The following is a 9,455-nucleotide window of genomic DNA, read 5'->3' on the forward strand; positions in this document are numbered from 1 at the left end:
GCGGCAGTGCCAGTCGGCTGCCTGCGCGGCCACAGGCAGACGCCACAGGTCAACGCCGCCGGCTCCCCGTGCAAACCCGCAGCCTCGGTTCTCCCGCCTTCTCGTTTCGGGAGGCCGTGCGTGGTGCCGGAAGGCACCTGCTCGCTGTAGAGCAAGCCAGGTCTGCCGGGGGTCGAGCGCACGGGCCTTTCACTCGGGCTCCAGGAGCATGGGGGTCAGTAACGACACCACGACGCCAGCCCAGGTCACCGGGGAGAGCAAGCCCGCGGTTTGCAGCTGCAGCGGACACGTCCGAGGCTGTAGGTGCTGTCGCAGCAGAGGGTCCCAGGGGAGTTTCCGGCATCCAGTGGGGCTTCCCTCCACCCCAAGACTGAGATTCTATTTTTGAAAATACTAAACCCTGAAGTGTGTTCTGAAGCAGGCAGGCAGGCAGGCAGCCCCGGGTCCCATGGCCCCATTTCAGCTTCATGGCTTTAATCCCTCAAAGCGGCTTCGGGGTCTCTGCACCCGCCCACCTCCCCCCCACCCCGCTGCTGAATATGAGTTTAGTCACAACCTGACCCAGAGACAAGCAGGGGCCGAAGAGCCCACAGCCCAGCCACGTGCAGAGCCCATGGGACGCAGAGGGGCCGCGGCACCTCAGGAGGAGACGCTCCCTCTCGGTCCCGCAGGAGAGGTCGGTCTCCAGGCTGGCGGCAGGGGCCCCTGCCCGGCGGGACTGGCAAGTGCAGTGACCCCAGGGACCGTGGGCAGAGGCAGCTGGCGTGCCCTGGAAGCGACGGGGTCTCCACGACACAGGGGAGGGGCTGGCAACCACAGATGCCCGTCAGGCGGGACCCGCAGACCAAGCTCACCTAAGATGACCAGACTGAGGCCTGAAGGTACAAGGTGACTTGGCCAGGACCCCAGAGGCAGAGGCGCTCAGGCCCCAGGGCCCAGCAGGGCTGGCACGTGCAGCCGGGTCAGCCCCTCCCATGGCCACCCATGTCCTCCTGCCAGCCTGAACCCACTTGTCTGCTCCCCGGCCTGCCTCAAACCGTGTGCCTGTGTGTGTGTATCTGTTTGTGTGTGTGTGTGACTGTGTGTGTGCACGAGCATGCATGAATGTGTCTGGGCCCCTCCTCTGCCAGGCCAGCCGTGGGCACGGTGCACACCTGCAGGCGTCCCTGAACCTCACTGGGCTGTGGGTGAGAGTTCTGCGGACTCAGGACTTCAGGAAGCTAGCCCGAGAGTTCTTCAAGTGATTTGCACAGAAGGGCTGGCAGGGAGGCCAGTCGGGGGACTAGGCGAGCCCGGGTCCTCGTGAAGAGTCCGCCTCCAGCCAGCCTCTTCCCACAGCACCGTGGAGCCTGCTCCTCCATCCGTGACCGGGGTGGACGTGTGGCCTGGCTCACAGCCTAAGTGGACCCCAGCCCAGGCCCCCGTGCCAGCTCCAGGTTGGGGGCTGGCCTGGTGGGCTGAACTGGTCAGGCTGCGGCCTGGAGCTGAAGGATGTGCCTCACACTGTCCGTTGGGGGCTTGAGAGCCCAGTTCCTGGGGACTCTGATGTTGACCAGGAGGACCAGGCACGGGTGCCGTCAGCTCAGGGAGCAGGGGTCTCACCGGCCGCCCATGGTCTCCCAGAGCCGCTGAGCACCGCTCTGAGAAATGGGGGACACGCAGTCCCGCCCACGACCCCAGGAGACCCCCTGCTGCCCACCCTCTGGCCCCATGTGGCCTCAGGAGCCCAAAGCCACCCTGGGGCCTGCTCTCAGCCCGGTCACCACAGCATTCCCGCCATCCCCTCTGGTTTTCGTCCACTCCGGAGGTGGCTCTGGAATGTTCTTACGGAATGCTCCCCAGGCCAGCCCCCACCCCCTCACAAAGGCCAGGATGGCCAGAGAGCAGACAAGACACATACTGAGCTCTGGGACTGGAAACTCTGGCCTCACAGACACACGGAGCCGAGGCCAGCTCTCAGGGGCTTTCTGACCACCTTGGGTTCATCTTCTCTCCGGGGAGAGCGAGGGCCACATCTGTTTCCTACTGCGGTTTCCATAGACTTCCACTGGGCGCCAGGGGTTATTCTAACTACTGCCAAGAAAAAGTTTATGGCCAGTGAAGAGCCAAAATCTGCAAGACATTCCCCAGCTGCACTGGCCAGATTGGCGTCCTTGCTGCTACCCAGTCCGGGCCAGACTGCACACGAGGCTGGGGCAGATGGAGAGTTGCATGTCTTCTGACTATGTGCCACGGAGATGGAGCCGGGATGAGTCTGACTGTGCGCCATGGAGATGGAGCCGGGATGCGTCTGACTGTGCACCGTGGAGATGGAGCCGGGATGCGTCTGACTGTGCACCATGGAGATGGAGCCGGGATGGGTCTGACTGTGCACCAGGAAGGAGGAACTCAGGTGGATTATGCTGCTGACACTTGTGGTCTGCGTGGATCTCAGAGTTTTGCTTTTTTCGTTTTAAATAGAAGAGCTGTAATATTTGTTTGTATTTCATTCTTTTGTTTGTTTTTCAGATACTATCGATTGATTGATAACGGTTTTTTGTGTGAAGGGCCATTCTGTGCCCTTAGGGTATTTGGCGGCATGAATACAACCTCCGTCCTTGCTACCAGTACTCCCCCAAATACACACACATAGACACACACACTTGAGACAGTCAAAACATCTTCAGACACTGCCACACATCGCCTGGAGCAAATCATCCCTGTTGAAATCTCTGCATTAAAGAAATAGGAAATTTGACCCCAGCTCACATGATACAAAAAATTAACTCTATGTAGAGTATATTTAAATCTAAAGGTAATCTATAAAGCATTTAGAAGATAATGTAAAACTGTAGGCTGTGGGCCCAATGTGATGCACCCCTGTTCTTGTTAATAAAGCTTTATTGACACACGGTCACACCTGTTAACTTAGGATTCTCTACAGCTTCTCTCCTGCTACAATGGCAGGGCTGAGCGGTGGCTTCACAGCTACGGACCCTCAAAACCTGAACCATGTACTATCTGTTCCTTCACAGAGAAACTCTGCTGACCCCTGTGATAGAAGGGTATTTTCATAAACTAGGGTAAAGAAATATTGCTTTAAAATAGAAAATAAAACAAAATGCTCTCGTGATAAAGAAAAATATTTAAAAATTGGGCTGCATTAAAATTAAGAACTTCAAGAAAACAGAGTTAGAGGAAGCTACCTGACTTCAAGTCTTGCTATGAAGCTCCAGCGGTCAGTACAGCCTGGAGTTGCCAAAAGAATAAACAAAGAGATAAATGAACAGAACAGAGAGCCCAGAAACAGACCCACAAAAATAGAGTCACCTGACCTTCGACAAAGGATCAGAGGTAACACAATGGAGCAAAGACAGTCTCCTCACAAATAAGGCTGGAACACCTGGACTCCGCGTGCAAATAAACGAATCTAGACACAGACCTCACACCCTTCACAAAGTCAACTCCAAATGGATCACAGATCTAAAGTAAAACACAAAACTCTAAAACGCCTAGAAGACAGCACAGGAGAAAATCTAGATGGCCTTGGATTTGGGATAACCTTTTAGATACAACACCAAAGGCAAAATCCATGAAAGAAATAATGGATAAGTTGGGCTTCATTAAAATGAAAACTCTCTGCTCCACAAAGACACCATCAAGGGGATGAAACAACAAGCCACAGATGAAGAAGAAATTTGCAGAAGACATACCTGATGAATCACTGTTACCCCAAATATGCAAAGAACTCTTAAAACTCAACTATAAGAAAATAAACAACCCAATTAAAAAATGGATCAAAGACCTTAACAGACACCTCACCAAAGATACACAGATAGCAAATAAGCACATGAAAATGTGCTCATATGTCATATGTCATCAGGACAAACGCAAATTAAAACAATAGTAAGATGCCACGGCACACCTATTAGAACAGCCAGAGTCCAGAGCACAGACAACACCAAGTGCTGGTGAGGACGTGGGACAGCAGGAACCCTCAGCGTTGCTGGTGGGAACGCAGGTGCTGGTGAGGACGTGGGACAGCAGGAACCCTCAGCATTGCTGGTGGGAACGCAGGATGGTGCAGCCACCATGGAAGACAGTTTCTCACAAAACTAAACATACTCTCGCCACGTGATCCAGCAATTGTGCTCCAGGGTACTTCCCCAAAGGCACTGAAAACTAATGTCCACATAAAAATGTACACACAAATGTTTATAGCAATTTTATCCATAATTACCAAAACTTGGAAGCAACTAAGATGCCCTTCGGTAGGTGAATGGATAAACAAACTGTGTTACACTCAGATGACGGACCATTAGTCAGTGATAAAAAGAATGAGCTGTCAAGTCATGAAAAGACACAGAAGAAACTTAAATGCATATTTGCCAAGTGAAAGAAGCCAATCTGAAAAGGCTACGTAGTGTATGATTCCAGCTATATGACACTCTGGAAAAGACAAAACTATGGAGATAGTACAATAAAAAGACCAGCGGTTAACAAGGGTTAGGGGAGGAGGCACGAGAGTGTGGAGCATGGGGAATTTTTAGGGCAGTGAAGGTGCTCCGTATGAGACAGTAATGGTGGACACAGGACATTAAACATTTGCCCAAATCCACACAATGTACAACACTGAGTGACCCCGAACTTAAACGATGGACTCTGGGTGACGGGGACCTGTCAGTGTAAGTTCACGGATGGTAACGAACGGCCCCTCCGGTGGGGGATGGTGGTGGTGGGGGAGGCCGCACCTGCGTGGGGCAGGGGGGCGCCTACGGGAAAGCTCTGTCCCTTCCTCTCCATTTTGCTGTGACTCTAGACCTGCTATAAAAAATAAAGTCTATTAAAAATAAACAAGCATATCCATCAGTAGATACCTCAAGAACATCTGTTCACCAAGGTACCATAAAGAGGGTGACGAGAGCAGCTCAGAACAGAAGATACTGGGAACCACATGAACCCGCTAACGTGGGTTAACCCAGAAGAGAGAATGAGTTCTTCCTGCAGATCAGTGAGAGAAGTAATGACCCAACAGAAGACCGGGCAAAAGAGCAGGCGGCTGCCGGACACAACAGGCAACCCCAGCGGTCCAAGGGGCCCGCTTCATTAACAAGGAGGAAATGCGGGTCACAGACACCACGAGAAGAAACTACAAGGAGGACCCCCCTGCACCCACAGCTGTGAGAGGTTCTCGGATCGCACAGGACCAGATCTTGGTGGGTTGGAGCAACAGGACGCCAGGTCCGCAGCTGAGACCGCACTGGGCCAACCCCACGGACGCTGGCCGGGCGTCGTCCTCCAAAGTCAAAGTCTGCCACGTGCCCCAAATCCAAGCCGGGGGCCCCGCATACACACAGAGACCCCGAGATCAGCCGAGGCCCGCCCACAGCCAAAGGGGCAGTCACGGGTCCTGGGCTCAGCGGCAGAACCCCACGCGTGCATCTCACAAGCAGGAAGCTCGGCGGAGGCTGGGCACCTGTCCCTACAGAGGACAGAACAGTGGGAGAGTGGACGCCGGGTGGAGGGAGGGCCAGCCCCAGGGCCAGGTGACTGCCTCGCTTTGCAAAAGAGTCACCACGTTACACCCTGGTCTCCAGCAGGCTTTCTGCAGGTGTATTAAATTTCATAATTAAAAAGTTTTTAGCAAATGGGAAAGGGAAGTAGGCATGTAATGGTGCCACCCAAGAGCCGCTGACAGCGCGAGGCCTGCCCCTGCTCCTGTCCTCTGGGTGTATGACGCTCGGTTGGGCACGTCCCCTTCATCCAGTGGGCACCTGGGCCCCCACCAGCTTTGTGTTCTCTCCCTACACCCAGAGGTGGCGGAATCGGGCTGCAGGAGGACTGAGAAGCCAGGAGTCGGGGGGCAGGGCAGTGCGGGTGACCGCAGGCTGCTCGGGCCAGACCAGACTGCTGCTGAAGGTCGTTCCTGTTAACCAAGCACGCACTATCGCCCGGCCCTGCCCTGAGTGTTTTTCCAATGAGATCCAGTAACATACCATAACGTTCACCCCCTAACCGTGTGCAGTTCAGCGGGTTTCAGCACCTTCACAGGGCTGTGCAACATCACCCCTGTCAGTTCCAGAACATTCCACCACGGCAGCAGGGAACCCTGTTCCCATCAGCAGCCTCCCTGACCCCCTCCGCCCAACGAGCCTCCAGCCCGGTCCCGGTCCCGGAGCACCAGCCTCAATCTGTGATTGAGGAAGGGGCGGGGCCGCTCAGCGGAGGGAGGGGCCAGGGGAGAGGCCCCACCAAGCCCCACCCCGTGGTGGTGCCCATCAGAGCTGCAGGGCCGGGCCTCACACACGTCAGGACGCAGGCGGAGCCTGGCCGGGTTCTGCTGTGGGGAGGCCATGGCAGAGAGGGGTCCCCAGGGAACGGTGCCCAGAGCACACTGAGGCCAGCCGGACGTGGGGGGTCCTGGGGACTGGGGATGGGGGTGCCTGGAAGCCACCACCAGGCTGGGAATTGAATTGTTCACATTCTTTGTGGCTGGGGTGAGGGATAAAGACATTTTTGTGCACAAGAGCAAAATTGTTGGCCTTGGAGTTTAATATTTTTTATCAGCTCCCGGCTCTCGGCGAGATGAAACGACCTGGCAGGGCAGACAGTGTGGGTCGGGCCACGCGGGTGTGGACGGTCCAGGGAAACCCTGCGGCCCTGCAGACCCCACCCTGGGTTGTGCTCGGAGGTCAAAGGTCATCCCGCGTCCAGGCCTGCGACCGGCTTCCCTGCCACTTGCTCCAAAGGCAGCCACGGGCCTGTTGGGACCAGGGGCTGCGGCTTCACTCCCTGCAGCCCGGAGCCAAGGTCCCTCCCCGCCCGGGCGCTCATGGGTCCGGGAGCCACCGAGGGGATCGACGTCTCGGACCACAGACCCCTGGCTCAGTTGGACGCTACAGTTCTTAAACTCTGGGCAGAAGACGGACTTGCTGCGGGACCCCAGGCGGGACAGTGGGCCGGGTGGACATCCTGACCCTCAGGGTGCGGGCTGGGCGTGCAGTCGGCCCTTCGCGCCTGCTGGCCCCGTCTGGTTTCCCCTCCTTGGACCGAGCGGACAGCAGCCTCGAGCCCTGCCGTCACGTGAGGAAAGCAGAGGCCAGGCACCTCGAGCCTTTGCTGGACAAGGGGTTTCTGTCTCCAGGACGCCCCTGTCCCGGGGCTCGCATCTGAGTGCAGAAACCGTAGCGGGGGCGCCCAGAGACGTGGAGGAAAGATAATTTCCTCCTTGTTCCTGAGCACGGTCCAGCCTTGTGGATGCAGGGGTTCTGGTGAAGCGTGAAGCCCCCTCCCTCTGGTAGCCCCGAGCCGAGTGCCCACATGAGCAGCTCTGGGGCTCAGCCCCTACATCCCATTCAAGTCCCAGCCCCAGTTCCTTTCTCCTCTCCTGCTTTTGCCTGGTACGGTTTGCACTGGGTTAAATGCCCCCTGAAGGGCAGGACGCCGAAGCCCCACGGAGCAGCAGCAGATCCAGCACGGACACGAGGGAGGGCACGTCCTCCCCACAGAGGCTCTAGCCCAGGGGTCGCAGAGACTCCTGTGATCAGACAGTATCTCCACCTTGACCGACATTTCTAGGAGCAACAAAGGTGGAAAGAATAAAACAAGTGAAGGTGTTTCCATGCTGCGATAGGGGGGCTGACCTGGCTGCGGGCAGAGGGCAAAGCCCACGGTCAGAACCACGGCCCTGCTGCCAGAGTTCGCTCCCAAGCAACACGGCTGCGGGCATTTCAATGTCACGTGTCTTTGCCCGCTGAACCAAAAACATCAAGAACATAAAACCAAGGATCCACTGGAAAGTCACCCAGAGAAGGAAAACTCCCTCCTAGAACCCCTCAGACTAGGCTGAGGTTTCCCTGGCTGGAAGGGACGCTTGTCCATCCAATACTGCGCGGCTTGGCTTGTGTCGTCTTTTGACGCATTCAGGGTGGGCATGCAGGGAAGGGCGGCCGGATGGGCAGGCGCTGGCCCCAACCAGGCCAGGCTGGGCGCCTCACATGCAGAACCCTAAGTGCCTGTAGGGTCCACGCAGGTGTCCCCAATAAATGTTGACAAAATCTGTGCCACTGAGCTCACATCTCCCAAGAGTCGCTGCGAGGGAGAAACGGGACTGGCAGGACCTTATCTGACGCAGCAAAATGAACAGTTGATGATGTGACGAGGCTGGGAAGGCAGGTTTGGTGTCAAGTCCCCACACAGGGAGCTCTTGGTGGATCTCACCTGGGTGAGCCTGAAACCAGGCCTGGGCTTTGCCGCACCGGCAGGCAGGCTGGAAGCGGGGAAGCCGGGATCTGGTCTCACCCCACTCTGGTCACCTGATGGTTTGTGATTTGTGCACTAAGATCCTAACATAATTCTCAACATAAGTAAGCCTCTCAGTGACTCTTAAGTTCTTAGATTTTATGGAAAGTCCCTAAATTGACAGCATAACTTTTGTAAAGTAATGAGTTTGCCTCTTTGCCTTTGTGAAGAGGACCGCCTGCATTTAGGGGGAGCGTGCAGGAGCTTGTCCTGTTACCCGGCTCCAGCTGCCGCCCGGGGGGCCCCTTCCTGCCCCTGCCTGGCACCCAGGCCGCAGGGATGCCTGCTGGGCCTCTAGCAGAGCTGAGGTCTCGAGTGGGCAGTAGAGGGTCCCCCGGAGGAAAGAGATCATCCTCCTTATGCAAAACAAGACCCATCTGGATCTTATGAGCCTCAGAAATAAGAACCGTCTTCCCTGTTCTCCGCATGATCCAGGCAGGGAACACAGTCACGTGAATTCTCCTTTCATACACCATTGTTTTACATGACGTTCAAACTAGGTTTCTTTGGTGAAAGATGGTCTCCCCAGGTCGCAGAGCTGAGTTGGACTCGTCCTGCAAGAGCCCGCTTTGGGCACAGGGACACTGGTCCTGTGGTCGCACTAGGCCCCCCCCCCCGCAGGCCCCAAATGCCTGCCACTGTGACGGCGAAGCCCCGAAAGGGAGAGCTTAGCCGCAGAGGCTACCGAGCAAAGCCGTGAGTCACTGGGACCCAGCCTAGTGAGTCTGGTGACTGGGCGGACAGGTGGAGGGGCAGCAAGACCATCGGGTCAAAATTGGGCTAAAAGGGAGACAAAGGGCGCTTCAAAAACTAACTTCATGCTGCTCCTCAGTGTGGCCACGGGCGCCATCTCAGCCGATGGAATTACTCCTCCTAAATTCTGCTAGTGTTGTTATTTTTTACGATATGCCCAAAGCAAGTCAAACAATTAGGGAGGATTGGCCACTTAAGACTTTGACCTAAAATTCCAAATCGACGAGGAGTGACCTCGCTGTGCTCGTGGCTTTTGGAGCTGAAGTTCCAGGACAACAGAAGGTGGGGCCACGTCCTGGCCACAGAGGCCACGGAGGCCAGGGCCGCGCTGGGCCCATCGGATCAGGCCAGCCTGGAAACACTGGGCTTGTGAGCCCACATTTAACAAAACACAGTCACATCTCGTTTTACAAATACTGCTT

This window comes from Lipotes vexillifer, unplaced genomic scaffold (assembly GCF_000442215.2).
Source record: "Lipotes vexillifer unplaced genomic scaffold, Lipotes_vexillifer_v1.1 scaffold791, whole genome shotgun sequence".
In the NCBI taxonomy this organism is placed as follows: Eukaryota; Metazoa; Chordata; class Mammalia; order Artiodactyla; family Lipotidae; genus Lipotes; species Lipotes vexillifer.